Source organism: Balaenoptera borealis (assembly GCF_965194805.1).
Source record: "Balaenoptera borealis genome assembly, chromosome: 5".
NCBI classification, from domain to species: Eukaryota; Metazoa; Chordata; class Mammalia; order Artiodactyla; family Balaenopteridae; genus Balaenoptera; species Balaenoptera borealis.
Window position 1 is genome coordinate 9,153,439 of NC_138862.1, and position 24,660 is coordinate 9,178,098.

A 24,660-nucleotide genomic window follows, 5' to 3' on the forward strand; every position below is an offset into this window, starting at 1 on the left:
TGTCTCTGCTGGCCACCCCGCGACAGGTCCTCAGGAGCAGGCGGGTCTCAGCTGGACCCTCCATCCCAGCTGGACTCTGGGGGCAGAAACATAGCAAGTGTAAGGCTGGCCCTCTGGGATGGAGCTGAAAGCCTAGCTGTGGGTTCCCCAAGATGGACAGCCCCCCGACATCTGACAACCTGTGCACAGAGGTAGCCGCAGCTTAATGTACGAGCTCCGCCAAGATTTTCTGATAAATTTTTTTCCTTCTGCTTGAGTGCCCAACCAGAGCTCTGAACAGCACCGCCATGCTGCTTTCCTCCCTCCCGGGAAAATGTTTAGAGCAGCTGTAACAGTGACACTGGGTTCCCGTTCATTCCTCTCCGTGAGGAGGGAGGGCCTCAGTCTGAGCCCCTTGAGGCCATCCTGCCTCCACCTCCAGCCAGGCCACCAGGGTGAGTTAGCTGCCAAATGTACCCCTCAAAACCTGTGCGGTTTAGTTTGTCCATTTGAACTTTGGAAAGTGTCTGCCAGAAAACAAAGTGCATGCTCTCTCACATGATAATTTTGCAATTACATATTATATATGACATCATAAACATTTTTGGCAGTAGAGAAAAAAAATCCCCCATGATCCCACCACTTCCGAAAATCAACTAAGGCACTTGCTCAGGGAGACTGTCCATTCTCTGTCACTGCATGTGTTCATTCCCTTCTACAATACAACTTGTGATTATACATGTATTTATACTTAGATGTATATGTGTAAACACATCTATATTTGTATTCCTTTCCAGCCTTTCAAGATATTTTTTATATTTATTATCATAATTTGTATATAATTTTGTACGGTATCTTTTCTCACTTAATTTTGTATCATGTACTTTTTTTCTATTACTGCATCGCCTTTACAAAGTCATTTTTAAAAACTAGATAAGTGATTTTTCCATTGAATGGATGTACTGCCATTTAATTAACTGCTGCCCTATTTTTGGACAGTCTATTGTTTCGCCCCTCCTTTTCATCCTACATAAATCACACTTCTATGGCTATAATTATATATACAATAAGAGCATAGCTTCCTGCTACACTTCCCGGCTTGGGATAGTTCAATTCTGCCGTCATCGGCGGGGGAAAGTGATGGCATTTCCTCTTGTTGTGACTGGCTCAGGTGCACCCAGCACATCTGAAGGTGTATCATGTCATTGAAATATAAGTGTTGGGAGAGGGACGAGGACACGGGCCGTAGCAGGAAGGAACCCAGAGCTGGGTGGCATCATGAAAACGGGACACTGGGGCTGGCGACGGCAGATAAATTAGAGGCTGCTCGCTCCTGGTGTAGGACGTTGGGCAGGCATGACCATACCTGCACTTGGCCAGGAAGGAGTCTGTGGGTTGTCTTGGTGGGATAGCGCTCCCATGATCCGTCTCTCTCTAATGCATTTGCACCTAACGCACAATGTATATTCAGTTAGAAGAGGGACCTCTGGGTGTCAGCCGCAATGGAAGATGTGGTCCTGTGAGTTGCCCGGAAGTCATATGTTTATATCATCCTGTGCTTGTCAAAGCGCTTTGAAGTTCATGATCTTGCTCTAGCTCCCCCCGGGGGGTTGTCCTGTGTTTCTATCATAACCCTTTTCACGGTTGACCTGGTATTGTATTCCTACGTCACTCCCACGCCTCCCCCAGGACTTCGGGATTGCTAAAAAGCAGGGATTGTGTCTTTAGAGGATTAATTTTCATCAGTATAACTTCCAATAATATAATATAAAATTATGCATTTCCATTAATAGAATGGAAATTTTTTTGGAAAGAAACACTCACCCTAGTAAGCTGAACTACTACTCTTTTTCTGTGTTCACCTCTGGCCCTGGGTTACATGTGCATGTCAGGTTTTACCAATTTATTACCATAGTATTGCTGCTGCCCTGGTTTCTTCTGCTCTTTGTCTGGCTTAGTCTGACCGGCAGTATTTTCCCGTGATGGCTCAATGTCTATGGAACCATCATTTTTAAAGACTCCGTGATACTCCAGAGTCAGGCGGGCCTTAGTGAGCTCTCCCCCGTGCTGGACACAGAGCTGAGTCCACGACTGTAAGCTGTGAGCATCTTCAAACACGGCCTCAGCACACGGGGTATGAGTGGGTCGTGCCCCATCTCAGTACTCCAGTACCTAAGAGGTGAACTGCACTGGGAGCAACCCACTGCAGGGCAAAGGGCAGAGCCCTCCCCATCCCTCTCTGCCCAGCTGGACTCCGGCGCCCCAGCTTCCTTCTTCCCACACTTGCTTGGGGGAAGGTGCAGCCAGATGTGCAGTCCCGCCTGAGATAAGCCCCGCTCCATTACCGACCAGCCCCTTCGAATGCGTTTTCTGGACAGTTGGTTGCTATGCTCTGGAACTTCAGACCATGCTGAATTTACTGGTTTTATGGCTCGGAATTTCAGGAGCACACCACAGATGTTGAACGTGTGAGTCTCTTGGTGCTAGTAAAATAAACCTGAATCAAACAGGGGTGTTGTGACTCAAAGGGTTCGATAGCCCTGAATACGTTATGTCAGTCACCAATACAGATGTGGGGAGTTGAGTCATCGGGCAGCATGGTAACTTTATATGGTCAGAGAGCCAGCTGTGACTATTTAAGGGGGGAAAACCCTTTTTTATTTCTAGACAAATATAGTTCTGATCATAACTTAAATATTTTCTTTAGTCAAAATACTGATTTCTCTTTCTCACCAAATTCTCCAGAGAAGCCCTTGTGTTTTTCAGCTCCACCACATGCAAGGTTAGATTAGAAGCTCACTTTTGAAATAAGTTCGAAGCACATTTTTTTTAAGGCTAGCATTTTATCCTCACAGATAAAAGTCCTCCCCACCCATCCTTGCTGTGAATGGAGTAATAGTATCCCCTGAGGGCTCAGAAAATCCCATTGCTGGGCTGGAGACACTGAGATTGACTTATGTCAAGGTCACATGGTGGCTTCTGGGTAGAACTTAACCTGCTGACTCCTGACCCAGTTGCTAGTATGTTAACACTCAAGCCTTGTAATCGAGCAACGCTTTTCAGAGAAAATGGCTTTTGTGGCTGGGCAAATGAATTTTGGTGGAAAAAAAAGCATTTTAATGTAGTTTTCATGGCTGCCTGGAGGACTTAAAGGCAACAATGACTTTTCCATGAATTATTTTACCTACTTCTTCCTGGGCTTAAAAATAAAAAGACCCCAAGAAACCCACGTTTCCTCATTTGTAAAAGAAGGGAATTAGACTCTGTGAACTCTAGGTTTTATGGATCAGTAATTCTGTTTTTCCAGAATCCATTTGACTTAGGAATACTAAACCTAGACGTAGATGGACATAATGTAATATCCGTAAGTGCCATGTGTTATAATGAAAAGCAAAAGATTATTGATTTAATTTTTTTTAAGTATATTCTAATTGTGTAGGTATTACAGAATATATTCTCCTTAATTGCAAAGAAAAACAAACATTACAGGGAAAAACTACAGTCCACTCAGGCACCCCACCCCCAATCCTAATTCCCTCCTGCTTCTCCTAGAGACTGTTATTGGTTTGGGATACATACATAATAGAAACCTTTTAAAAATGCATTTACAGCCAGGGGCTCTCATATATACCCCTAAAATACATATAGTATTGTTTTTAGTGTTGTTTTTTTTAATGTAAGTTGTTTCACATCTTGACTTTTCAGTCAGCAGTCTGTCTTGGAGATCTTTCCATGTTCATGTGTATAGATTTAGCCCTTATTTCTTTATTTGGGCTGTTGGAAGGTTTGCTCTGGTCTCCCATCTCCCCTCCTCCAGGCTGTCTTCCTTGACTTCACCAGGTGCATCTAAAACATAATCTCCTCCCACTGTTTGAAAGAGCGCCCCCTTCAAAGCTCTGTCAGCCATCAGCGGCGCTGGGGGCTCTCCCTGCCCCTCCACCTCTCAGAATTCCTCATTCCCTCACACTTTCTGTCACCTACATTTGTATGTGTTATCACGTGGATTTTACTTACGTTTTTATCGTCACATGGACTTCCCTTAATTATAATTAACCTAACCCTAACCCTAACCCTAACCTAATCAATATTTGTTTCTGTGCTGTCTCCTCACCAAACTACCTCTGTGAAGACTAGGGGATGTTGATGTTTATTGATCCCTGCAGCCATGTGCAAGGTCTGGCACACAGTAGGTGCTCGTAAAGGAGGGCTGGCCTGCCCGAGGCGGGGCATGTGGGAGGGAACTGCCCCATCAGGTGAGGGAGGGAGAAGGCAGGGTTGCCGCAGACCCTCCCGTGGCCAGGATCGCCATGCGGGGGGGCTAGTCCCCTCAGAGCCCCCGATACACTTTTTCATTAGGGAGATTGAAGGCTGCTTCTTCCTTTGCAGAACAGTCTGTGGCTGAAATGGAATCTGCAGACCAGTTCCCACAGCGCTTCTGCTCCTGTTAAAAATAAACCCGACTCTATCTAGGAGGGTTTGTTTTTTAAAAAAAAAAAAAAATTCCACATCCCTCCCAAACCTGCCTTTGAGCAAAAGCCCGATGCAAAGACTTAATCTTTAACTGAAATGCAGGGTGCAGCATAAACTAATAAAGGCAGTGCTAACCTTTTAAATCTTCCTATCAAAACCCACCTCCCTGTGAGTCGCCGGCTCAGGTACCTATTATGCTGGGTCCATGGGAAGGGAACAGTTAGCTGGCATTGCTCTGACACTAACATAATATCAAAACTGTACAGCAGTATTTTGCTCTGCATAAAGCATGTCTTTATATTTATTTCAGATGTCGGGTAATGCTAATTTTCTAGGCTAACAAATATAAATAAGAAATAAGAAAAATATTATGGGAAAATGTCTATATCTCATATTTCACGTATCAGGTGATGCTAATTTTTCAGATTAACAAATACAAATAAGAGATAAGGGGAAACAGTAAAGTAAGTCAGACACAGAAAGACAAATATCATATGATATCACTTATATGTGGAATCTTAAAAAAAGGGTATAAATGAACTTATTTACAAAACAGAAGTAGGGTCACGAATGTAGAAAACGAAACTTATAGTCACCAGGGGATAAGGGGGAAGGGATAAATTGGGAGATTGGGATTGACATATACACACTACTATATATAAAATAGATAGCTAATAAGAACCTGCTGTATAGCATAGGGAACTCTACTCAATACTCTGTTATGGCCTATATGGGAAAAGAATCTAAAAAAAAAAAAAGTGGATATATGTATATGTATAACTGCTTCACTTTGTTGTACACCTGAAACTAACACAACATTGTAAATCAACTATACTCCAATAAAAATTTATTTTAAAAAAGAGATAAGGGGAAATATTATGGAAAAATCTCCGTAGTTGTTGATTCCTCAGAACCTCGCGCAAGTTACCAAGGAAGACTGTGATTACAGGGGTGCGTATATGGGATAAGGATTTGAATTTTTCGCCTGCAGGGGAGGTGGGAATGAGATAAGGAAACAAAGCAAGCTGTGCATTCTGAGTTAGCAACCTCTATTAGACATAAGTACATATCAGGGAGTTTCTTTTCTATTTAAGAAAACCCTTTGTATGAAAAGATACATCCTTTCAAACATGATTAATATGTCTTGCCTGGAGCTTTCTACTCAAATTATTTGTAATTCTAGTGAGGAGGAAGCATTTCTTTCTAGCCAAAACAGCCGTCTGGATGAATACAAATGAGTTTGTAAAAGGCTTGTGTTACTAACGGGGTAAACTCCGGCAGGTGACCTTCTTTGTTTGAGTTCTGTTGTTGAAGGCTGCTCTCAGCCGCAGCCTGGCTTGTATTCTCTTTGGGCTAGATGGATGGAGGGCCATGACAACGCTGAGGCTCACTCTGGAGCACATTCTGCCTGTGGCAGAAATGGGGGAGAGAAGGAGAGCGGAAGCCGTTTCCAGAAGCTTCCACCGCTTCCAGAACCTTCTGCCGTCTCTAACATGCAGGTTATTTCACTGAGCAAAATCGATTTGCCAGCAGCCAACCTGGGTCCCAGGGTGAATCACTCATCTCCAGGACAGGACAGGGACAGATGCTCCCTGCATAGATGGACAGCTTGGGGGACCCACATTCTTCAGGATCAACTGATGGGGAAGGAATCCCAGCTCAGCTCTCCAGCGAGAAGCAGCCAGGAAGAGACCTGCAGCCCAGTGGGAAGAGCAGAAACCGGGAAGTAACTAAGTTGCCTTCTTTCTGAGTAGGGAAAGGTTAAAATGTTCCAGGAAGAAGAGCTGCCTAGCACTTGGCTTCCCCAGTGCACATAGGTTAAATGCTTGAAATCAGATTTGTGGGTTCAAATCCCACTCAAGCTGTGGGACCTGGGCAGTTAGGTTCCTCTCCAGCCTCCCTTGCTTTACCTGGAAAATGATGGTAAATAATATCAATAGTACTTGCCCCAAAGGACAGTGGTGACAATTACATGACTTAAGTGTGGAATACTCTTACCGCATTGCCTGGCACATGTTAAAGATGGAAGAAATGTTAGTTTTAATTATATATCCTTTATGAGTAAGTTTATCATTATTAGCTACTCATCTTTAGCAATAGTTAAAGGGAGTGATAGCTAAAAAAATTTACCTCCTGGGGTTGAGGCGAGAGAAGTTGAAAACCAAGGCTGATCTTACGATATTGACAACATTGTGTCAAACAGTGAAGAGTAATAACTAATATTTTAAAAAGCAAAAATTTTTGCTGGCCCATTCGAGTCAGTTTAAATGATAAAATTGGACTTTTCTCCACTGATTTTTGCTATCTCAGCTCTGTGTCAGACCAGTGTCTGGAAAAGAGATGTCCCAGCGATGCGACAAAAACCAGGTGTCTGAGGATGCCTTCTAAAATCTGAGCTTAAATATTTTAAGCAGCAAAAATAAGTGCCCCCCCCCCAAGTAGCAGAAAAATAAGCAATGAGGGGGAAAAAAAAAAGAAATTAGGAAATTAAATTGAGATGTCCTGGTAAATGCCTAAGCAGTGACTATTACTTTTTCCTGCCAAACATGGTGAACTGCTTTTTCTCCTATTTTCTCCCTAGAGAGTGAAGAAATTATTGCATGATAAGTCATTTATCTTCAGTGCAGGTACAACAGGATATAACCACATATTACCCAAAATGGGGAATTCACGTCACATTATTTTCCATCGGTGAGTAATAGACGGGAAATGGGAAATGTCACTACAAGGCTGGCTGGCCATCTGGTCAAAGCCTCTCTATGAATACGGCAGCTGATCTACATGGAAATATTAAAGCAACAAAGTCCGAATCTGTTTTGCTTCTCCAGGGAACTTCAGTTCATGCATGGAAGGAAGGCAATAAAGTCCAATTATTCTGGATGGGGCTACACAAGGCATATGAAAATTATCTCATGTTGGGTAACTCTAAAGCTAAGTATTTTTTAAAATAGCCATCAGTCACTCCAAGTAACAAAATCAAACAAACTGATCAATCTCTGAGGAGCTACCCATTAATCAAAAGATGGTGGTGAGATGTTGGCAATTTTTCATTATTCCATGTGTAATATTTTACATCTGACATACTGACAGGGTGGTCCGAATAGATGAAATTATCACGTCCAAAAGGAAGGACAGTTCAACTTCGTGTGTTGGACCGTCTATGCATTGCCTGTTGAATACGGATCCCCAAGTTTTCTCTTTTAAAGTGTTTGCTTTCCTCTTACTTGGGGTGCACGGTCCCTGTAGGTGACAGTGAGAATAATAAGGGGGTCTTACTTGGAGCATGGGGGAACCCAGTGCCTCTCTGGTGGCCCTCAGAGCCAAGGTTCTGCCCATCAATGTCCCATGTCTCAGGAGGTCAGCGGATTGGCCTCGCCATGCCCAGAAGGAGCCTGTCTGACTTTGGAGGTGAGATGGATTGTACTACTCAGTAGGTGATGATCAGACCCAGAGGAGAGATTAGTTAAAATCAAACTGGAGTGAAGTCTGTCTCAGGTATGACTGCTCAGGCCAACCTCACGAGTGTGGTTGCCTGGTTGGACTTAAAGTTGATTTGAATGAACACACCTAAAAAATAATAATAAAGTCCTTCATCTGTTTTTATTTTTTCTACCTCAGTGAAAACACAAACATCCCAACGGGTCCCTCTGGACTTTCAGATCTCTGAGTCTTTGGTCAAGTCAGTCCATTTCTCTAGGGCTCAGCTGCATCATCTGTGAAATGAGAGTGAACGCTAGATCAGGGGTGGCAGGCTAGGATGGTGGGCCAGACCCGGCCCTCCGCCTGTTTTTGTAAATAAAGTTTTATTGGAACACAGCTATGCCCTTTGTTTCTGTGTCATCATGGCTGCTTTCACACTACAAAGGCAGAGTTAAGCAGTTGTAACAGAGACTGTGTGGCCAGCAAAGCCTAACATATGTACTGTCTGGCCCGTTACAGTAAGAGTTTGCTGGCCCCTGGGCCAGGTGATTCCCACAGAGGTTCCTTGCAGCCCTGAAATCTGTGATTCTGAGAAGAAGGAAAGAATAGGAGGCCTTTGGGTACCTGAGTGGAAGGGACAGCACTGAGGAGAGGAAAGGTCAGAAGGGGAGGCCGCATGGGCCAAAATAAACATTTCTTTTCCCTCGTGATGTTGCTTCCCTCTGGCCCACAGGCCATGCTCTGGGGGCCCACAGTGGAAGTGGGGCGGGGCACAGAGAGCGGCCCCAGCTCACGTTTTCAAGACGCGACAATCCCTTTAGCAGCAGACAATTCCCAATAAGGAAACTGATGATGCCAGGGGCTCCCCACACCTTCCAAGGGCCTGACCCTCCACGTGCAGGACAGTGTGCAGCTGGGGGTCATACTGGGGATCTTGTGGGTCAGCAGGGCCTGATTCCACCCCGAGGGCACCTGCTCTTGTCTGCTTTGCTCTGGGCACCCCACGTGTGGCTACCAGACCTGACCCGACCCTTCCCAGCCTGTCACTTGTCTGCTCAGGAAGTCTCCGCTCAAAGCTTCTGCCAAGTTTCCCCCTCAGTCTGGCCTCATGCCAGTTTCTCTGTGGTTCCCTGCCTTCCCTGCCTCGGCCTGGGGGCTCCTCGCCGTCCTCTGACCACCTCCAGCGACCCCCTGACCACTGTGCTGCTCCGCCAGCCCCAGATCCTCCTCTTTCTCCCCACCCTTAGTTTCAATGTCTTCGTCCCTCAAGGCTCAGCTCAGCGTTCACCTCCTCCATGAAGCCCCCCAGTCTCTCCTGTCCCCCCAACACCCCTAGCGTATTTCAGCAGACCAGCAGCTACTCATTCTGTGCGCTTCAGTTCCGTCTCTATGCACAACCACATGCCCTTGACATCAGGGTCTCCGTCTCATATTTCTCTTGAGGTCACAGGATCGGGCCTCGACTAGGAGTCAGTGCTTAATTGATTCTCGAGTGGTCTGGGCAGCCCTGCCAAGGAGGGCCTGGCGTTGACTCTCCGCGGGAGGGAGGGAACTGACCGGCATATTTCACAGAGCTCCTGCGTGTAGGTGGAGGGTTCTGCTCAGCTGTGTAAGGTCCACAGAGCAGCTTCCGAGGGCAGCAGGAGATGAAGAAGGCTCTCAAAGGGCCCAGAACTCCAAGGGCGTGAGTCAAGGTGGCCCAGCAGCCCAGGGAGGGCCAAAGCAGAGGGCACCTTGCATCTGTGCCTTGCGTCCCCAGCGCGCACCAGAATGACCTGAGAAAGGATGGGCGTCCTGGACCCTCACTCACCCCAGGTCCCAGTTCCAGTTCCGCTGTGTGTCACAGCCTGGTGCAGATGACGTGGGACAGGACGTCTCCACACGGGTCCTGTTTCCCGTCCTACCAAGTGCCTCCTGGTCCTGCCAGAAAGTGGCCAGTGGCTGCATCTGAATGTGACATTTGAACGCCAAGTGGCTGCATTCGCCCTAGTGGGCCCAGGTCCAGCAGGTTCTGGATATACGATCCCGGCTATTGCATGGCACCAGGCAGACCATCCCCCTGGCTGCTGGGCCTCCCCCACGGTCATGTGAAGCCTCACCTGAGGGGAGGGGAGTCTAGTTCTCACTGTAACTGGCTCTCCTATTTCCCTCGTGCAGGGTAAAATGCAAGGCAGATGAATGTTGCCAGCAGCTTGCACTGCTGAGGAAGGGGGAGGCGGGGGGTGGAGCTACAGGGGGATTTCTTGTCCTCGTGGAGGGCAGTCAGGCCCCGGTGTTGAGGTCACGTGCCTCCCCATTCTGTCATGTTACCGCTCTACTGTCCTGGACGTAATGCTCCAGGGGCAGCAGGATTGGAGCATCTCAGAGCAGGCAGTCGAGTGATGGGGACCTCCCTTCCCATGTGTCATTTGGGAGGGTGCCTAATCCACTTTCCACCTAAACTGGGAAACTTCCTAGAGTATTCTCTAAATCATTAAAGTTTAAGTCCTGAGTTCAGTCCGTCGTTTGCAAAAGTTTGGGTGAACACAGATATCTAAACAATTTAGCTTAAGGATGTTCCTTTTGGCACACACACACACACAAACGCACACACACACACCATTTATCTGTGTCCAGATGAAGTTTCAAGAGATGGATCTGTGCTTTCCAAAACCTGATTTCCTGCAAGATGTGCAGGAAACCAACCTATTATTTGAAGCCGTGTGTTTGCTCTGTACAAAGGCAATGAAAAGAAATACACACAGAGGGTGCTAGAGACTGTAGCCCTCACGTGTGGGGGACACTGGGTGTGCTCAGGCTCGTGCCTTGCTCCCTGGAGCCGGGAGGGTGGAAGCATCGAGTAGGGAGAGGGTACATTCAGGACCGTGAGTGACACTGGACGGAACACGGTGGGGAGGGGGACGGTCCACACCGAGTGCCCTGGTTGGTCTCAGGCTTGGTCTCTGCAATGACATCGGCGTCTGCCCACACCATCTCGTATGTGTGTACCGTCTCATCTCCCCCTTTTCCTTAGCAAACTCCTCTGCTCCCAGGAAGATCACGCACGAACACCGGGGATTTGTGGCTGGCGGTGTCGGGGCGGTAGAGGCAAGGTCCTCGCTGCTCATGACCTAGTCACCGAGATCGACGTACTCGCTGTTTGTCAGGGACCCAGCAGATGATTGAAATGGAACGGGAAAAAGTTATCTCAGGGTAAAAGCTACACTCCTCTCAAACTTCCCTTGAGTCCAGAAGTTTGCAAAAGAGAGAAATGACAATACTTCCCTTCAAATTGGAAATTGTGGTTTGTAATTTATGTGTGGAACTCCGGGGGACAGGGCATCTTCTTGCACTGTTCTCGGGTTACCTTCCCCCGCGCATCTGTATCCTGTTCTCTGGAAGGGACCATATATCACAGCGTCCCCCAGATGCCATCGCATGGAGTTGGTGAAATCCAGGGCAGCCGGAATGGTCAGGGCTGCATTTCTGTCTCCAAAGGGGCTGGGTTGGGGAGCGGGGAGTGCGGGGCCCGGCTTCTCCCGCCTTTGCCTTTGCTGGCCTTGGGGCAGGAATGTTTGCAAAGCCCTCACCCCATCCTGGGGAGCTCTCAGTGTCTCCCAGAGTTAATAAGTGAGGACAAGGAGGACGCACGTGTGCCAAGCCAGGATGCACAGTTCGGGTTTGAGTCACTCCCCTGTGGTCCTGATGCGCTTTATTTCAAGACAGGCTCAGAGCCCACCAGGGTAATTACACATGTTCTCGTATAGAGTGGGGTCTGGAATTGGGAAAGAAAGGCCAGGCTGGCTGAGCGTGGGGTGTGGCTGGCTTGATTATATTGGACGTGAAAAGAAGATGAATTTTCTAATAAGTGTAGGTGCCAGTGAGCCCGCCATTATCTTAGTTTGGGACTCTAAGATAATTTATCCACAGGAGGAATGCAGAGATTTTGCTGGGAGGTGCAGGCCTTTATTTTTGAAGTTTAAGGCACGAATAAATTTCCTATAATAACTTGATAGGGATTTTTTAGCTGACATTTCACCATTGATAGAACATTCTAAAGCCTAAGAGCTTTAATAAAACACTAAATATTCTCCAACATGATTTTTTAGTTGGGAAATCACGACAATGCTGCCAGTTCCCTTGAGAAGTAAGGGACGGGGAACTGGGGTGACAGATGCATTCCTCAGTCCTTACCCTGCTTCTCCCCCATCAGCCAGCCTGGGGCCCCAGCCCAGCACTATCTCGGCATCAGGGCTGAATCGTTCTCTCCAGTCAGCATTCCAGCCCCCCAGTCCCACCCCCAGCGGTGACCACCAGCTTTGGGCCTCACTGCATTGCTCCCAAGACATCTGCCCACACAGATGCACCTCTGATGTGTGGAAGATTATTTCCTTGGCCAAAAAAATTCCAACCCATTTACAGGACTCGATTTCAGGATTTTCTTGGAATGTTGTGAAAATCTGTGTCTTGGCCATGAGAACATTCAGAAGTAGAGGTTTGTGTGGCTCTGGTTACAGTACGGTATGTCTGTCCTAAATAGATACGCGGCAGGCCACCGAGCTCTCCTCGCCTGTGTATCAGTGAGCTGGGAAAGGAGGGAAACCACCTTTAGAAAAGGTTCCCACCCACCCACTACCTTTGTTCTTTTCTCCCTCTCCATCCTTCTCCAAGCGGGTACCAGAAGGGGCCACGTGATCCCCCCTGCAGCTCCCAGAGCCAGCCGCCAGCCACTTCCACGGTGGAGCTCAGACGCTGCCAAGAGCCTGTTGCATGGCCTGGTGGTTTAAGAAGAAGCTGATCTTTACAAAACAGCCTCTGCTTTCAGACATTCTGTGGTCATAGCCAAGTTTTTAAATCTGTGCTACTCAGCGCCTATCCCCCCAAAAGGTGGGCTTTTCTCTTCCCTTCTGAAATGGCAGCTTTTCAAGAAAGTCTGGCCTTCCCCCGTCTGGCCGCTGCCATGCTGGGCCTTTTGCTCTGCGCAGCTCGAAAATTGAAGTGAGCCGCCGCTCAGACCACAGCGTCTGGCCTTCCACGATCCCGCGAGAGTCGCTCTGCAAAGCCTCATCCACGGGGACAACGGAGAAGAGGGCAGTGTTGTAAGAGACATACCAGCTCCCTCCTGCCAAACGTCTAAGAAGAATGCACAACTTGTTTTCCATTCCCTGCCCGAGTGCCACCGGAGGCTCCTGTGATGGCACCATGTGGGCTGAACAGGCCTTGGAAAGAGATGTTTTACTTGGGGTCGTCGTGGCTTCTGGTGGATTGTTAGGATGTGTGGAGTCTGCAGCTCTCGTGAGTTGACTGGTGTCTCCCCAGTCACAACCTGCGATCGCGACCTTGTTTGGTAACAGGGTCTTTGCAGATATAATTAAGATGAGGTCATGCTGGAGTCGGGTGGGTCCTAATCCATTGACTGGTGTCCTTAAAAGAAGAAGGAAATTTGGACTCACAGACACACGGAGGGAAGACGGCCTCATGAAGACGGAAGCGGACATTGGAGTGATGTGTCTACCAGCCAAGGCGTGCCAAGGATGACAGACGACCACCAGAAGATGGAGGAGGCGAGGAAGAATCCTCCCCTAGAGCCTTTAGAGGAGTGTGGCCATGCTGCCACCTTGATTGCAGACTTCCAGCCTCCAGAACTGTGAGCAAATACAGTAAGTCCCCTACATACGAACCAACCTTCAAGTTGCAAACTTTCAAAGATGCGAACACGCGTTCCATCAACGTCAGGCGTGAGTGAAATTGCAGCTTGCCCTCCGTCTGCTATTGCTGACGACCCTTCCGCCCTACCATCTCCCACCTCCTCTCCCTCCTCCAGTCGTAACTCTTCCTGCCTGTTCACTCGATGCCAGCCCCTGGATGCCAGCTGTTGTACTGTACTACTGTACTTTTCAAGGTACTGTACTGTAAGGTTAAAAATGTTTTATTTTTTGTGTATTATTTGTGTGGAAAATATTATAAACCTACTACAGTACAGTACTACATAGCCTATTGTGTTAGTTGGGTACCTAGGTGAACTTTGTTGGACTTACGAATAAACTGGACTTACAAACGTGCTCTCGGAATGGAACTCATTTGTATGTAGGAGATTTACTGCAAACGGTTGTTTTAAGCCCCCCCAGTTTGTGGTCATTGGTGACGGCAGCCCTAGGAGACTGCAACACCATCTCTGATGTCTGTGGTTCTTACAGCTGAATCACCTCCTCCTATGACCCTGTACCCGGTGAACTCTGGTATAAGTACTGAACCGAGTGGTTGGAAGTAAGGGAGAAGCTGCCACACCCGGGTAAAAATGGGATGTGTAACCAGTGTGGTTCGTATCTTCCTTTCCAGCAGCTGAACTGGGGAGAGATCCTCAAGGTATAAAGCTGGTAGAGTTCAGAGATCAGAATTTGGACCCAGGGCTTGTCTCTTACTGGACTTGGTGGGAAACCAGAGAAGCTCATGCCTTTTCCTTATAATGACTGGGAGAGAAATAGCCCAGAAGGAAAAAGGAAAATAAAAAATAAAAATCAGTTTTGTCAGTGTCAAAGTTGCATTGGTTGGAGTTATGATCTTTTCCTACGAGAAGCACTTCCTCAAGCCCCAATTTGTACCCCTGTAAAGAGGCTTCTCGGTGCTGGTCTGGTATTAACTGTGTACCTGTCAGTCTTCCCCAAATTTTGGATAAATGTGGACAGAGACTATATTTTATCTTTGCCTTACTCCCTAAATGCATCTACCAAATGTGGCACTGGTACTCAACTAAACCCTTCATTGTTGAATTAAAGTCCTGGGAGCAGGAGTATGAGAGATTTTTTTATCATTTGATAAGATGAAATTTGCAAAGTCATATCATTTTTTGAAATTTTTGAAATTTTGAATTTTGAAAAAGAGGTGAAATTTGCAAAGCACAGGACTAGGTAGACTGAAAACCACTTTCAGACCAGAAACGGAAAAATTGGGGTAACTGTATTAGTCAGAAACAGAACCCACAGGATGTGTGTGTATACACACACACACATGCACACACACACACACAGATATTTATTTTAAGGAACTGATTGGCTCACATGACTGCAGAGGCTTGGCAAGTCCCAAATCTACAGGATAGGCCATCAGGCTGGAGGCTCAGGGAGGAGTTGCAGTTCAAGTCCAAAGCCCGTCTGCTGGCAAAAGTCCTTCTTGCTCAGGGAGGTCAGTCGTTGTACTATTAAGGCCTTCAACTGATTTGGTGAGGCCCACCCCCACAATGCAGAGCAATCTGCTTTACTCAAAGTACACTGATTTAAATGTTAATCTCATCCAACACACACCTGCACAGACACATCCAGAATAACATTTGACCAAATATCTGGGCTCCATGGCCCAAGCAAGTCAATACATAAAATTAATCATCACAGTAATTGTCTGGGTACTGTTTCTCAGTGGATGTGCCATTGATGTTTGAGGCAGAACAATTCTCCACTGTGCAGGGATGTCCCATCCATCGTGGGATGTTTAACATCTTTAGTCCCTGTCCACTCAACACCCATCATGTCCCCATCATTGTAACAATAAAAGTTGTGCCCGCACGTTTCTGAACGTCCCCTCAGGGCATCTCCTGCCCAGGCCGGAGGACCACTGATTGAGATGGACTAAGTGGTAACACTGCAGAAATGTTAGCAACATCAAGATGAATGGTAGGTTTCTCAGCTCTTGATGTTCAGACTTCACATGGATATGGCCATTGTCTAATCCAAACTTGTTCTGTAAAGGGCCAGATAGCAAATATTTTAGGCTTTGGGACCACATGGTCTTCATCAGAACTACTCAACTCTGCACAGGTACGGCAAAACCAGCCACGGACAAAACATATAAATTAATGAATGTGGCTGTGTTCCGATAAAACTTTATTTACAGACACTGAAATTGGAATATAATTTTTCATGTGCCATGAAATATTATTCTTGACTTTTCCCCAACCATTTAAAATGTGAGAACCATTCTTAGCTTGCAGGCAATCTGACTTTAACTTTTACTTTTATCCCCCTTGAACTCACTGTGTGTTCAGCTAATAATTGAATGAAGGCTTCAATAAATGTTCACTGAATTGAATGAAATGGGAATTGATCAAATACAGTGCTTTTCAAACTTTATTTTTATCAGCAGAAACTTGGAATTTGAATCTTTGAGAAACCCCAATGTTTGAAACAAATGTAGTATTTTATTAGTAAAATTTTACTTTATGAGTTCAAATGGATAACATTTGTATATTTTGATGGATACAAAAATCAAGGGGAGAGATTTCCTGGTGGCGCAGTGGTTAAGAATCCGCCTGCCAGTGCAGGGGACACAGGTTCGAGCCCTGGTCCGGGAAGATCCCACATGCCGCGGAGCAACTAAGCCCGTGCACCACAACTACTGAGCCTGCACTCTAGAGCCCACGAGCCACAACTACTGAGCCCGTGCACCACAACTACTGAAGCCCGCGCGCCTAGAGCCCGTGCTCTGCAACAAGAGAAGCCACTGCAATGAGAAGCCCGTGCACCACAATGAAGAGTAGCCCCCACTCACCATAACTAAAGAAAGCCCACGCAGCAACGAAGACCCAACACAACCAAAAATAAATAAATTTTAAATAAAATCAAGGGGAAGCTCCAGATGGCTGTGTCAAGATGCTCTTTGATTAAACTGTCCAGATGATTGAAAAAGGAGAGAGAAGGAAGTTTCTCTTCCAAAGCAGAGCCACTGACGATATCTAATGGTGGTTTATATTCTTACTCATAAATATAGAAGTCAGACAAGAAGCATCAAAAACCTTGAATAAATGACAAATGCAATCTCGTGGTTGGGCATGTCACAAGGTGTTTTTACACAACGGGCTCCTATGGCTGTGAGAAGGTTATAGCTCTGCTCCCACAATTTTACATAACTGGATAAAGGCAAGTCTGAATTTTTAAAAGATCAATGCAGGAGATAGAAACTTCGGGCCCCTGGCACATTAGCAATAAATGCAGATCCCTCAGAGAAATGCTGGAAGAAGCTTGATTCCCAGGAGGGCACAAAGAGAAAGCAAAAGGAAGCCCAATTTAACACACAGGTGGTCTCCCATGTCTGAACAATTCATGTGTATTTGAGTATCTGAAAGTTTATGATGTTTTTATTACAGTTTTTTAGTAATTAGAGTTTTGTTAATATTTTTTAAATTGTGGTAAAATATATGTAACATAAAACTTATCATTTCAGTCATTTTTAAGTGTGGAATTCAGTGACATTAAGTATGTTCATATTGTGTAACCATCACCACTGTCCATTGTCCAGACTTTTCATCATCCCAAACAGAAACTTTGTAGCCATGAAACTAACTTATTCCTCCCTCCCCCAGCCCCTGGCAACCACTACCCTACTTTCTGTCTCTATGAATTTGACAATTCTAGCTACCTCTTACACATGGAATCATACAGTATTTGTCATTTTGTGACTGGCTTACTTCACTTAGCATAATGTTTTCAAGGTTCATCCATGTTGTTGTACGTATCAGAGCTTTATTCCTTTTTAAGCCTGAATAATATTCCATTGTATGGATAGAACACATTTTGTTTATCCATTCATCTATCAATGGATGCTTGGGTTGTTTTCACCTTTTGGCTTTTGTGAATAATGCTGCTATGAACATGGTTGTTTGTATCTGTTTGAGTCCTTGCTTTCAATTCTTTGCGATATATATCTAGGAGTGGAATTGCTAAATCTTATGTTTAATTTTTTTGAGGAATCTTCATACTGTTCTCCACAGAAGCTGTACTATTTTATATTCCCACCAGCAATGTCCAAGGGTTCCAATTTCTCCATATCCCTACCAACACTTGTTTCCTGTTTTTTGTTTCTGTCTTGTTTCCCATGTGAATCAGGAAAGTTTTTAAATGAGATTTGAGTTGTGTGTTTGCAGCCCCTGAAGCACTTTCATGTCACTTTAAGTTCCACAGATTAGTTCAGAACCTGGTGCTGGTTTTTTTTTGTTTGTTTGTTTGTTTTTTTACCCCCTCTCAGAGTTTGTGATTTAAGAGTAAGCCTTCCTTGACTTCACTCTAAGAAGTGACTGGGATGATTGATTTCAAGCTGGAGGTGAGACTGGGAAAGGAAACAGGTATCTCCATGCGAGGGCTGGTGTTCAGAGCCCACGTGGAGACCAGCCACCCACCTCTTTAGGATCAGGTTAAATGAGAAATCACTCGGTCCTTCTCCCTCTCTCTCCCCGGGTCTCTCTCTTTGTCTCTGTCTCTGTTTCTGTCAATCTGTCTCTCTTTATCTGTCTCTGTCTCTCTCTGTCTGTGTGTCTCTGTCTCTCGCTCTCCCCCTCGCTCCCCCAGGCAACCACAGTAAGTCAGACTTCATTTCCCTGTTCTGCCTTCACGGACTCAGCACCAACAATGCAGTGTTTAAACTCCAGTTTAGAACATTTTACCTCAATAGCAGTTTGGGGTCCGTGGAATTTAATTCAGGTAGACTCCGCTACAAACCAATCAAAACCATCACCACTTCTGGGGAAATTCGTGGTGGATGCTGGAACACCGCAGGCGGCCGTCTCCCCGGCTTTCTCGCCTCTTCCCCACTGCAAGGTGGCGTGCAGCCACCTCCAAACTGCTGCGACTCCACCGCCGCCCGGACGGGGCTCTGCCGGTCGCGGCCCCTGCAGCCCACACTGAGCTCTGCAAGGCTGCGGCTCTGCTCTGGGCAGTGCTACCCCACCGCACGCGGGTTCTAGCCCTCAGGAGGCTGCTCCGGTGTAGAAGCTGGGGCTTCCTACTCCAGGGGAAGGAAATGTTCCCTCCAAATAGCCTGAGGTTGTGATGGCTCTCTTGACCTCCCAAGTGCAGCTCCTGCCTCCGTTAGGGGCTCGTATCAAATGCCCAAGGTCCAGACTGAGGAGCCACTTGTCTGATAACCTCCTACCCCACACCTGCCGCCCAGCTCTCCCCCCGAGATGCCAGGGGAATGAGTGCCCCTGTCACAGGATGGGCTCCCTGCCTCCCCAAAGCTCCCTCTCTCCTTCCAGCCACAAGGCTCATGACCTCTTCTCCATTCTGGAGTATATTCCGGTGCCCAGGAGGCATGGTCCTAGGACCCAAAGATCCCCCTAGAAGTGCCCAAGGAGCTTGAGACCTCATAATCAGATGGGGCTCCTGCTGACTGCTATGTCAGTTAGGACGCATTGGGCTGCAAGTAACAGATAATCCCACCTCCATAGAAAGAACAATGTGCCCTCTCACTGAACAGAAGTCCCAAGGTAGAGCAGCTCTGGGGTAGGTTGATTCAGTGGCTCCATAAGGTCTTCAAAGACTCAGGTTTTTCCATCTTTCGAGCAGCATTCTCAAAGTTTGGCTTGGTCCCCAGGGTAGCTCCCCAAGGAACAAAATGGCTGCTGCACTGCTAGGCACCACATCCAGACACTGTGATATCCAGCAGAAGGGAGAAGATGTGCTTTCTCTTCTTCATTCCTCCTTTTAATAGCAAGGAAGCGTTACCCCGCAGCCCCCTGGATATCCCCTTAAATCCCATTGGCCATAATTATATCACGTGATTAAGCTCAAGGAATCACTGCAGAGGGATGGGACCACATGATTACCTTTGGTGTAGTCACGTATCTATCAGGTACTTGCTTTGTTATATTTTTCACTCTTTCCCTTTTTTTATGTAAGAAATATACAGATATTTTCTTGTCCTAAATAATTTTTTCAATACAGAAGTATGTTGAGTAAAAATATGAAAAGTGTCCTTTACAGCCTTCCCCAATCTCACTTTCCTCCTCAGAAGGAAACTGTCTCTATTTTGGCGTGTCCTCTTCCTGTCCCCTTTATGCATTTGCATATATGTATATGTTCATACACACATAGACACTTTGCTTTATTTTTTACATAGATGGTACTTTGTTCAGCTACCAGCCTTTTTCCACTTAGCTCTCAGTACTTACAGATTTACTTCATTCACTTCAGTGGCAGAATATTATCCCATAGGTGGATATTCCATTGCTTTGCATTTTAACTCATTATTGATCGGGGGATTTTTGCAGCAACTAATGCCTGTGGCCAGTGATTTGTTATGTAAATGAATATTGAAACATCTCTGGTCAATAATTTTCAGGTAACAAAAGACGTATTAATAGCTTTTTCAATTTTGTGTCTTATCCCCCAGCTAGATTATAAACATCCTGAGGGTGTATTTTTCTTTCTACCTCCAAGCACTTAACACAATATTTTCCTACAAAGTGAAAGTCAGTTAATAGTTACTGATGGAAAGATTCTCTCTCTTGCCACTAAGAGTTGTCTTAGCACTTCTGACTGCTCGAGGTGGAGCCCTTTTCTGAGCCAGTAGAAGGGACACACCTCCATAATCTATCAGTTTGTCACTCTTTTGTCTATCGACAGTGACCAGTCAATCTACTGACCAGGGAGAGTTGATAATTTTCCACTTTCCTTTGGCAATGTTTTCTGGGTTCATTGCAGTCTCCCTGGCAGGTTGTCAATTCAGAGCACTTGGGCTACTTGCAAAGTTATACGCTGTTCGGCTCACATAGGAGCATCAGGGCAGAGTTATTAACAGCCTGCACTTCCTGGAGAACCGTTTCAAGGGCTACTAATGGTGTTCACAGACGGTTGAGCTGGAAGAGTTATCCATATGCCTAGACACACACTCTTAATAACCTTTTCCAGGTTTCTAGAGGCAGTCACAACTACATAAAATTGGTTACAACTGAACCTATTCCAGACCCTTTGGTGGGGAGAAATTACTTCAATATGAGGCTATCACCTCAAAACAGATCAACCAAATTTAGGACTAGATGAACTTCTCCGAGCAATCACTCTCGAAGCAGATGTTGGCATTCAGACCTGCTGATAGCATCAGTGAATATCATCTTGGGCTTTGGTGGGGCTCCTTGTACTTCTGAATCTGCTGAGCTTCCTGTAGTAGCCGAAAAAATTACCATTGTGAAGGAGCAAAGAAAAGAAACACATGTCTCCCAGATGTGCTCTTGCACTGGAGAGCACTCTCAAAATTTGGACCTTAACAGGAAACCTGGAACGATGAAAGGAAATCAAGCAATAGGAATGAGACTGAAATTAGTTTATGCCCCTCAGCTGATAACACACAAGGGGAAACTTCTGGATCAATCATTTTAATTACTATTGATTATGAAAACTCTGGTCCCAACCGCTAAGAAGTCTACAATTGAATTGAGGAAAGAGGGCATCCACATATGAAAAATTGGACAATGATACAAGGCCATATGAGATCGAGACTAAATAAATGCCTATTATGGGTTTGGAGGAAGAATCCACTGAGTTAGTAAGGCTTCCAAACAGGGCTGGTTATCTGTCTTGATACACTCTGAGAGGATCATGCTTGACCATGCCTGTTCACTTATTTTTTAAACAAGCAATTTTCTCTGGGGACACAGCCTGAATTTCTTTGCCAACGTGGATGCTTCTAGATGTGTCTTCGGCTGTTGAGGTTGAAGGGTTCCCAGCCCACCTCACTCTGTGTTCCTACCACCACCCTTTCCTTGAAATAGCCATGGCCATCGAAGACCTTGATTACCTTTCTCTCTTCACCCACACCTCCTACCTCACCCTAATTTGTTGAGAAAAATATTGCTGGCAGATAGAGAAGACAGAATCAGGAGAAAACCTAGATACCTCTTGTTAAAAGGGGTTAAGAGGGTTCATAATAGGCAGGTCAGAGCCCAACTGGAGGGATTTGGCTGAGGGTTCCCATGCAGGCTCCACCCCCATGCCTGGGCACTGGGGTCCCCAACACCCCGTGTGGGTGTTTCTGTAGACAAATATTTTTTTCAGGCCGACATTGGATTACATGACTGCAGACCTTGGGATTCAAAAGGGAAAGATGAAACCTTCACAGCAACTTGGATTTTCTTTCAAGGGGTGTTTCCTCTACAGACGGTTTTGTTTTAACTGGTAATTAAAGGTGGGCAAAACAGTCCTGGAGAAATGGGTTTTCCTCCTCTCCAAGCCTGTCTCTCCAAGAGAAACAGACACAGGCAAGGCCACAGGGCCCGCCCTCCTAACTAGAGCCAACTGCTCCTGTTAGTTTATGGTCTGGTCTGCTTCAATTTCTCATGTGTTGCCTTTCTAGGGGCTGCGAGGCCCAGTAATCTGGACACAGGCCAAGAAGTCAAGAACTGCTGAAGTCCAGGCCTCCGCTCTTGTATTGACACCAGTGACCACCCAGCCCAGCCAAATCATATGGCCCTGTTTTCCTGATGTATGAGGTGCGTAGAATGCTTTCCCCACCAAAAGAGGACTCCAAGGGATTAATTAGTTAAAACCTGTAAACATGTATCATTATAATTATTATTCCAGTTTCTAGTTAAAACCAAACTGGCCAAAAGGAAAGAAAATACCAGCACTGCCTCTGAGGGCAGCTACCTTTGCTTTTCCGGTATTTCCAGTCTGGCTGGTAGGAGAATGTCCTGGGAAGCTCAGTGCTTGCTGGGCCTGAGCCTGGAGCTGTGCTCACCACGTTTGAGGATGAGGAGGCCAAGAATCCAATTGAGCCCTGGATACAACTGGGCTGTGATTGTTCAGACCATTCCCTCTAGCAAAGGCCGGACATCTCTCGTGAGACCCAGATGCAGTATGTCTACAGTAGGGCCCTGAGTCTGTACGTTCTTTGGGGATAGACAGGTTGTGTAGGTGATCGTAAACAGATGTTTGGTTTCTAAGGTGTTAATCTAAAACCAGGGCCTCTGAGGGAGTGACTACTGCTTTCCTCAAGGGAAGACACTCTGGACCTCGGAGGCTTTTGCATGGAGAAGAGTTCTAAATGGTAGGGCAGGCCTCGCCTCCACAGCGACTCGGCCCTGACCATACTGTCTTCTTCACGGGAGACCCTCAACGGACCTCAGGCAACTCAGCACGACTCCCTTTCTCTGGGTCTAAATAAATCCACCCCATTCCAACTCCTGCTTCCAAGTGGGAAACACCACACCTGAACATCTACCTTTCTCCGAACGTAGCAGAAAGTAGGGCCGCAGGCCTCTCTCCCCGTGGACTTCCGGTCTGAGCCAAGATGGCCGACACCGGAAGTGCCTTCAGGCACAGGGCAGGCGCTCCTCCCGCTCCGCCAAGGAAGTCAGGGCGTAAGGCAGGAAGCGTAGCGGCCGTGCCCGGGGCCAGCTGGAGACAGGATAACAATTTGCCACTGTTTAAATGGGTGGTTTTAAAATATTTGTTCAATATTTACTTGGAGGAAAGGCTGAGTCCTCTAAATAAAACAAGGAAGGGTCCAACCGGAGAAAAGGTCCTCAGGAGGGAGCCTCAGCCTGTCCCCCACCTCCAGGGAATTCGTTTCTGGCCCCAGATTTGCAGCCCACCCCCTCTGCAAAACAGAAGCCCCACAGTTAAGGGTACCCACCTGTCTCAGAAGACACTGTCCCGCACAGGCCCCTCAGAACCCCTCATTCCAGGTCCTATTCAAGTATTCCTTCCCTTTCCCCCGCTATTTTCCCTCAAGGCAGATCTGGAAAAGACTGTTGTCTCTCTGTCTGGCTACTGTTTTCAGTGATGCTGTAACTTTTGGGCTGCCCTCCCCCCACCACCCCCCCACCCCCCGCCCAGGGCTAAAAGGAAATGTGGTTTCTTTCCAAGTGCACTGGGAAGCCTGAGTGCTCTGGTGTCTCTGTGCCTGCCCACCCCCTGCGCACCACTCCTGGCAACCCGGGCCCCCCAGTGTATGTCGGACTGGCCATGACATAGAAGGTGCACAGAAGTTAGGAAGGATTGCTCTCGGGGTCTTTAGAAGGTTCATCCTGGCTTCTGCCTTGACACCCCCTTCACATGCCCTTGGTCATCTCTCCCAGGCCCACAGGGCAGCTCGGGGTGCTCATTACAATTGCAGAGGACTTCATCTGTCCCCAGGAGCTCCCTGACCTTCACCCTCTGCTTCCTCCACCATTTCCATGAAGGCAGCTTGAGCTGCCTGGAAACTGGCTTTCTGACATCCAGCATAATAGTCTTCCTTCGTCCTTTGAGGCAAGTCCAGAAAAATCACCCGAACACCTTTTCCTTGGAACTATGGGTCAAAACTGTTACCTGGAACATGAAATAAGTGGCAGAAAGAAAGCCCAAAGCAGAGTAAGCAGTGTGTTTTGCAGAGCACAGTCACCTCGGGAGAGCGCTGAAAATACTCGTTAGCCAGGAGCGCAGGGCTGAAGGCCCCAAGGCGGGCTGGGAGCCTCCCTCCCAGCTCTCATCCTGCCAGTACAGAGTGTGGTGGTGGGGGCTGTGGGTGTGTAGTAATTACATGTAACTTTTAAGGTAAGTATTTCTGAGACCAGTGTTATCAGGATGAATTGGCACTGTGCAAGGAAGAAATAAACAAGAAGTGTGCGTGTCCCATTTGCAAATGGTAACAGCATTGCTGGTAGCTGAGACACTCCCTCTATTTGTGAAGCGGGCCAGGCAACCCGATTTTTAGTCAGTTAACCAACCCCAATCCCTTTCCATGTCCACATCGTAATTAAATCCTCGAGCAGTTGTCTCTGGGTTTTGTCACCTGGTGGTGGCCCTGATGCCTGCGAGCCTTGGGTCCCCTGCCACGAGGTCCGCTGGGTTTTATGCAGCCCCTCAGGCTGATACTGCTGGTCACTAAAAATATTCACCAGTCATGGGTGAGGACAATCTAGGAGTTGTGGTTTCTTCTTTGTCGACGTCAGCCAATTTCTCCTGACCTTTAGGGCATGACTGTTTTATGCAACCCCTCGTTTCAGGATATATCTTTGGCTGACTGATGTTTGTTGCCGTTTCTTGTAGCTCTTGATATTCTGCAATA

The 24,660-nt window shown here is 46.7% G+C and overlaps 1 protein-coding gene across 6 annotated transcripts in view; it reads left to right on the forward strand.

Annotated features, from left to right (window-relative positions):
- Nucleotides 1–24,660, forward strand: part of CLDN14 (claudin 14) — a 103,635-nt gene that overhangs the window by 38,245 nt on the left and 40,730 nt on the right. For 3 of the 6 annotated variants that reach the window (XM_082393578.1, XM_082393575.1, XM_082393577.1), the window contains exon 2: nucleotides 21,964–22,099. The exons of 1 other annotated variant lie outside the window; for it this stretch is intronic. The gene's annotated coding sequence lies outside the window, so the exon portion shown is untranslated. Of the gene's footprint in view, nucleotides 1–192; nucleotides 22,100–24,660 lie in introns of those variants that run through there. 2 more of the 6 variants (XM_082393576.1, XR_014245095.1) reach the window with 2 other exon arrangements.